The sequence below is a fragment of the Piliocolobus tephrosceles genome, chromosome 10 (assembly GCF_002776525.5).
Source record: "Piliocolobus tephrosceles isolate RC106 chromosome 10, ASM277652v3, whole genome shotgun sequence".
NCBI lineage: Eukaryota > Metazoa > Chordata > Mammalia > Primates > Cercopithecidae > Piliocolobus > Piliocolobus tephrosceles.
Window position 1 is genome coordinate 107,193,878 of NC_045443.1, and position 7,935 is coordinate 107,201,812.

Here is a 7,935-nt window from a genome sequence, read left to right on the forward strand (position 1 = left end):
CCTCCCAGGTTCAAACGACTCTCCTGTCTCAGCCTCCCAAATAGCTGGGACCACAGGTACATGCCACCACATCTGGCTAATTTTTATATTTTTAGTAGGGACGGAGTTTCACCATGTTAGCCAGGCTGGTCTCGAACTCCTGACCTCAAGTGATCCACCCACCTCAGCCTCCCTCCCAAAGTGCTGGGATTACAGGTGTTAGCCACTGTACCCAGCCCAGAGAACACTTGTTGAGTGAATGTGTGATGTGCTGCCAACAGGGCCCTTCTTCTTGGATCCCAGGTCTGTGCTGATCAGGCCCTGGGGTTTTTCTGTCCCTCACCAAGGCCCTTCCAGGGGACAGGACAAGGGCTCCAGTCCCTCTCAGTGCTGGGGAGAGGTGGCAAAGACACGAGACTTGGCATCATGTGGTCCCAGCTCCAAGTTCCAGTTCTACCTCTTCCTGGCTGTGTGACTTTGGGCCAGTCCCTTTCCCTCTCTGAGCCTCAGCTGCTTTTACTCTGTAAACTCGGTGCATCATCCTGACTTCACTCTGGTGTCATGGGCAGCGAGAGGTGATGGAGATGGGTGTCTCCAGCGCACAGCAGGTTCACAGTCTGGCTGGAGCGTGATGGCTGTGAAGGGCTCAGGGCCCAGAGTCAGGACCTGAGTCATAGCCTCTGGAATCCTAACATCCCCCTAACTTCTGTCCTCCAGTCCCTGAACCTTGAAGGGACCGATGGGACATTTCATAATTTAAAGAGACCAAGGGAGAGACTCTTAAACCACAGCCGCCTCTTAATGGAATTACTGAAAAGGGCTTTTTAATTAAAAACAAGAAGTTTGGGACAGGTTCATGTCCATAATTCAGGACACTGGCACTGCAGCCTCCTATGATTTCATTTGCCTATATTTATGTCTCTCTCTCGCAGTGATCTATATTGTTAAAATCTTGCATGAAAAATGGGCTCAGCTTTTCAGGTGGAGTTGTAAATATTTACCCTTCCTAATGCGGGTCCCCCCACCTCTGTCTCAGGAAGCTTAGGGGCTTTTAAATGCAGCTTGAGACATCCCAGAGATGTCTAATTAAAATTCAGTCTTGCTTTTCCCTCTGCTGCGTTTAGCACCCACAGGGCAAGGGAGAGTGGCTGGGAGGTGGCTGGGGAGGTGATGGGGTCGGGTCAGGGGACCCCTAGCTAAGTGGACCTGGAGACCTTTGCAGAATCTCCAGAGCCCCAGCCCAAGGAAGAGCCTACAGGGCAGGGGAAGTGCCTGGAGCTGGCTCTTTCTCGGGGAAGGTCATGTCTGCAGTGTTGGCTGCGCTGGCCATGGGCTGTTCCATGTCACCCCCTTTCAGCCCCCACCTCACAGAGCCAGGGGAGCTTCCTGAGTCACTTCCTTCCCTCCTTTCTTTCCCTTTCTTTCTTTCTTTCTTTTTTTCTTTCTTTCTTTCTTTCTTTCTTTCTTTCTTTCTTTCTTTCTTTCTTTCTTTCTTTCTGTTTCTTTCTTTCCTCTTTTTCTTTACTTTCTTTCTCTCTCTGCCCTCTTTCTTCCTTTCCTTTCTCTTTTTTTTCTCTTTCTTTTTTTCTTTCTTTCTTTTCTTTTCTTTTCTTTTTTTTTTTTTTTTGAGACAGAGTCTCGCGCTGTCTCCCAGGCTGGAGTGCAGCAGCGTGATCTTGGCTCACTGCAAGCTCCGCCTCCCGGGTTCACGCCATTCTCCTGCCTCAGCCTCCTAAGTAGCTGGGACTACAGGCGCCCGCCACCTCGCCCCGCTAGTCTTTTGTATTTTTTTTTAGTAGAGACGGGGTTTCACCGGGTTAGCCAGGATGATCTCGATCTCCTGACCTCGTGATCCGCCCGTCTGGGCCTCCCAAAGTGCTGGGATTACAGGCTTGAGGCACCGCGCCCGGCCTAATTTTTGTATTTTTAGTAGAGATGGGGTTTCACCGCATTAGCCAGGATGGTCTCGATCTCCTGACCTGGTGACCCACCTGCCTTGGCCTCCCAAAGTGCTGGGAGTGTAGGCATGAGCCACCGTGCCCGGCCTCTTTCTCTTTCTCTTTCTTTCTTCTCTCTTTCTTCTCCCTTCCCTTCCCTTCCCTTTGCTTCCCTTCCCTTCCCTTCCTTCCTTCTCTTTCTCTTTCTTTCCCTCCCTCCCTCCCTCCCTTCCTTCCTTCCTTCCTTCCTTCCTTCCCTCCCTCCCCCCCCTCTCTCTCTCGGTTCTTGCCCTGTCTCCCAGGCTGGAGTGCAGTGACATAAACACAACTTACTGCAGCCTCTATCTCCTGGGTTCCAGTGATCCTTCCACCTCAGCCTCCCAAGTAGCTGGGACTACAGGTGCCCACCACCACACCTAGCTAACTTTTTTTAAAGTTTATTTGCAGAGACAGGGGGTCTTGCTATGTAGCCCAGGCTGTTCTTGAACTCTTGGCCTCAAACCATCTTCCCACTTCGGCCTCCCACCTTCCCCCTTTCCTTACTCTGAATTTGCCACACTCTCATGAGCCTCCCGGCCTTCATACCTGCATGGAATACTGGAATAGTTTTCTGTCCTGAGTCACTTGTCCTTAGTTCCCTCGAGTCTCTGCCTGCACATCTGGCTCTTGGGAGAATGTCCAGGCCTTGGGCTGGGTTAGGGGCCCTTCCCTACATGATTGCCTTGATAGTGGCAACGTCACAAGGGGCTGTCATTTCCTCCTTGCCACCACCCCCATCTGTCAGCTTCCTGGAGATGAGGAGTGTTTCTTGCTCCCCACAATGTCCCCAGCACCAGCATAGGGTCTGGAAAGTCGTAAGCCCTCAGCAAGAGGACATTCAATGAGGGTTGCAACAGAGGAGAGTCAGGGATTTGCCCAGAGGGTCCTGGGTGATAGCTTCCCTAAGCTGCTTCTCTCTCTCTCTCCGTCTCCATATATATGTGTGTGTGTGTGTGTGTGTGTGTGTGTGTGTGTGTACATACCATGTGGCCCTGCCTAGCTCTGTTGGGAGATTCTGAGGGCCTGGGGTGGCCCCTAGCTGGGTTTTCACCTGACCACAGGTCCAGGGTATGAATCACAGACACCCGGGGCAGGGGTCTACCGACCAGGTTTTTGTATACACTGGTGGGTAGACAGTGCAATGGCTTTAGTGAGGTGTAATTTACATACTGCAGAAGGCACACGTTGAAAGTGCATCATTCAGTGCACTGGATATTATAATATTTGGATATCCACAGAGTTTGCAGCTAGCACACAATCAGTTTTAGTACATTTTCGTCATTTCCCTCAAAAGCAAACTCCCTCCTCATTAAAGTCACGCACACACACACACACACACACGATCCATGGCAGCCACTAACTTTTCTGTCTCTCTGGATTTACCTATTCTTGGCATTTCATATAAATGAAACTATGTAACATGTGGTCATTTGTGATGGGTTTCTTTCCCCAAGCATGCTGTTTTCAAAGATCATCCATGTCTTCACATGTATCAGAACTTCATGTCTTCTTAACAGCTGAGTAATATTCCATTGTATGGATAGACCACATTTGATTTATTCAGCCCTCAGTTGATGGACATATGGGTTGTTTCTACTTTTTAGCTATTATGAATAATGTTGTTATGATCATTAGTGTGCAAGTCTTGATGTGGATGCATCAAGTCTTCATTTCTCTTGGGTAGATAGTGGAGAGTAGAATTGCTGGGTCTTGCGCTTGGGTTTTGTTTGTTTGTTTGTTTGTTTTTTAAGATGGGGTCTCACTGTGTTGCTGGAGTGCACTACTCACAGGCACAATCATAGCTCACTGCAGCCCAGAACTCCTGGGTTCAAGTGCCTCCCGCCTCAGACTCCTGAGTATACTTGGGACTACAGGTACACACCCAGCCTTGCTGGGGTTTTGTGATGGCATTTTGGCAGCTCTGCAGCTTTCTGGCAGCCTCCTGGGTGGTGAGGGAAGGGCTGTGCTGACAGCTGGGGGTGGCAAGAGGGGATATACAGAGGATAGGAGGGCATTTATCAGCCATGGCACCTGGGCAAGTCCCTCCGTCTCTGAGCCTTGGCTCCCCCACCCGCCATGCAGGGATAATCAGCGTGCCTCCTAGAGTTGCCGGGGGCCATAGGAAATGACAAGTCAGAGTGACAAGCCTTGGTAGCCACTCCCCTTCACCAGGAGTGGGATGGGCCCTGGGAATGCTGCATCAGCTGTCAAGCGCTGCTGTTCCTGCCCCTCTTCCCAGGCTGGGTGCTGTCAATCAGCTCCCACACACCTATCTGGGGTCATGGGCCCCTAGTTCTGCCTGTCCTGGGGTTGCTGAGTGAATGTCTCCTCTGCACAGAGGTGTCCTCACTCATTTTCCAGCTGATGGAGCCAATTAGTAGTGTCAGGAGGTTCTTCTCACCTGTGATTCCATTGTAACAGCCGGAAGGGAAGATGCTACTCCAAGGAGATCATTAAAAAGTTCAAATTATCAGGTACCCAACTCAGCCTCTCCTCTCACTTGCCCAGGGACAGTAGCAAGGGCGGTGGGAGGTTTTCCATGGAGTGGGGGGTAGTCAGAGATCAGGGAAGCCCCTGGGCTTGGCTTGAGTGGAGCAGGGCCCCTCCTCCCCCATCCCCAGGTGCTGGTTGCCAGGCATCAGGCACCCCTGGCCTCTGGGCTGTGGGCCGGTAGAGAGGGGAGGGGACCCGAGGCCTCTCCTATTCTGGAGTGCTTGACTTTCCCTGCCCCAGCTCACACAATCCCCACAAAGGCAGCCCCGGTGACTACAGAGTCACAGTTCCCCTGGGTCTGCAAGACACAGAGCCTGTGCTTTGTCAGCCTCAGTGACAGGTCATTGCTGTTACTGTGTTATTAATATTGTCAACATCTCTTACACCCACCCAGATACACTTTGCAAAACTCTGCGCTGGTGGAAAAAGCCCTGGAATGAGAGTGAGGGGTCCAGGTTCCAGGCCCTGTTTGCTACAGGAGGCCCCAGTGACGGTGGCAACGCCCACCCCATTGGGCATTGAGTCACCATCTGCACAGCGGGGATGATCACGTTGCTATGTGGCAGTGCCTTGCAGTGGCCAAGGTCTAGAGTGGCAGCTGAGCTACCTGCTCTGCCCTTCACAGGCGACTTGAACGCTCAGAGCCTCTGTTTTCCCATCTGTGAAATGGGTAAATAATACTCCTTACTCCACTGGGTTGTGGTTACATGTGCAGTGCCTGGCTCAAAGCAGGACTCAGTTAACATTAGCAAATGTGGCCAACGCTCAGACCTGCTGTGAGGACCCAGAAAGGTGAGGGGTAGAGGGGTGTTTGGGGGATCGCCATGCAGTGAATCAAAGGGGGCGATGGTTTGGTTAAGAGAGAAAGAGAGAGAATGGGACCAGCATATTCATTTCTCCTCCAAGGTAAACCAGGAAGGAGCTCCTAGGTAGACCCCTGGCCCCTGAGGTGAGGCCACGCTGGGACTCCTCACCTGAAGAACCCTTCACCTGGGGCAACCATGCAGCTGCCACCCAGGGGCTGCAGTCAGAGCCCCTCTTTCGCGTCACTTTCCAATCTGCCATGAGGAATCAAAGACACTGACGGGCCTCTTAGTGCCCATTCTCCAGGGATCACTCAGACAATTTCCCTGCGTTCTGTGACAATGGGTGGTAATTAAGGTGTCAGCATATCATTTAGCCCTTTCAGTGCAAAGCTCAGAGACAGGCTGGGCGATCTTCAGCCTCGTTAATGAGAGACGTGCAGAGAGAGTGGGAGGGTGGGAGGCAGGTGTGCTGGCTTCAGAGGGGGACACACGCCCTGCTTCCCCTTCCAGACTCAGTTGGCCACTCTTCCCAGATGGCTTCACTGACCCGAGGGGAGGGACGCATCCAGTGGGCAGGTGGATATCTGAGCAGCCTCGGGGCTCATCGCTGTGGAGGTGGGCAGGAGAGGAAATGGCCTGGGAGCTATAGAGGGGCAGAAGGGACTAAGGACATGTTGACCCTGCTGCATCAAACACGCCCCCTAGCTCTGGGGACTCCCATCAAAGCCCTCAGGAGGCTGTTTGGCCAATGGGCAGTGCAGGCCTCTTGCTCCCTTCTAGGCAGTGACTCCTGGAAGACGGGACCATGCATGTCACCTCCATCTCTGTCTCCAGTTCTCTAGAGCTTGGCAGAGAATGAAACTCCAAAAATGCTTAAAGGGTGCAGGCAGGCAGGAGGGAGGGAGGGGTAAAAAGGACAAACAGAAGAGAAGAGAGGGGTCAGAGAGGCAAATGTTTGATAATGAGAGGAATGAGGTATGAAAATGATATGAGCATGAAAAAAGGATGCTGGGGCCGGGCGCCATGGCTCACACCTGTAATCCTGGCATTTTGGGAGACCGAGGCAGGTGGATCACTTGAGGTCAGGAGTTCAAGACCAGGCTGGCCAACATGGTGAAACCCCATCTCTACTAAAAATACAAAAATTAGCTGGGTGTGGTGGCAGGTGCCTGTAATTCCAGCTACTCGGGAGGCTGAGGCAGAAGAATTGCTTGAATCCGGGAAGCAGAGGTGGCAGTGAGCCGAGATCATACCACTGCACTCCAGCCTGGGCAACAGAGCAAGACTGCCTCAAAAAAAAAAAAAACCAAAAACAAAAAAAAGAGGCTGTGGAAACGTGTGTGTGGTGTGTGTGTATGTGTGTGTGTGCGCTGAGTTAAACTATGCCCCCCAAAAAGATACGTTGAGGTCCTAACATCCTATATACATAACTATGGCCTCATTTGGAAATAGGGTATTTGCAGAGGTAATCGAATTGAGATGAGGTCATTAGCGTGACTCCTAATCCAATATGACCAGTGTCCTTGTAAAAAGAGGAAAAGAGACTCAGACACACAGGGAGGAGGCCATGTAACAACGCAGGTAGGGATTGGGGTGATGCAGCTGCATGCCCCAAAATATCAAGGATTCATGGTCACCTCAGAAGCTAGGAAGAGGCAAGGAAGGATTTTACCCTGAATCTCAGACAGAATGGCCCTGCTGACCTATGATTTTAGGCTTCCAGCCTCCAGAACTGTGATACAGTTGATTTCCATTGCTTTAAGCCACTCAGTGCTACTTTGTTATAAGAGCCTACCACACTAGTACAGTGTATATATACACCTGTGTGTACAAAATGGAGGAAAGAGAAAAGAGAGAGAGATGGAGATACAAAAAAAGTGCCTGAAAGCTGAGGCTTCAGCGTAGCTTTACCAATCACACTGTCTGGGTTGAGAGGCTCTCTTGGCAGAAGCATCACCATCCCCATAACCACCACCACCACCATGATCACCATTGTGACCACCATCACCACCACCACCATCACCACTACCACCACCACCATCACCACAGCACCACCACCGTCATCACCACAGAACCACCACCCCCACCACCATCATCATCATCACTACCACCATCACCATCACCACCTCCACCACCATGACCACCACCACCACCACCATCACCACAGCACCACCACCGTCATCACCACAGAACCATTACCATTACCACCACCATGATCACCACCACCACCGCCGCCGCCGCCGCCGCCGCCTCCGCCACCACCATCACCACAGCACCACCACCATCATCACCACAGAACCACCACCATCACCACCACCATCATCACCACCACCACCACCACCATCACCACCACCACCACCACCATCACCACAGCACCACCACCGTCATCACCACAGAACCATCATGATCATGGTGGTGGTGATGGTGGTGATGATGGTGGTGGGATTGTGGTGGTGATGATGTCACCACCATGATCACCACCACCATCACCACCATCATCACCACCATCACCATCACCACCACCATCACTACCACCATCACCGCCACCATCACCATCACCACCACCATCATCGCCACCACCATCACCATCACCACCACCACCATCGCTACCACCATCACCATCACCACCACAACCATCACCACCACCATCACCACCACCACTATCACCGCCACCATCACCA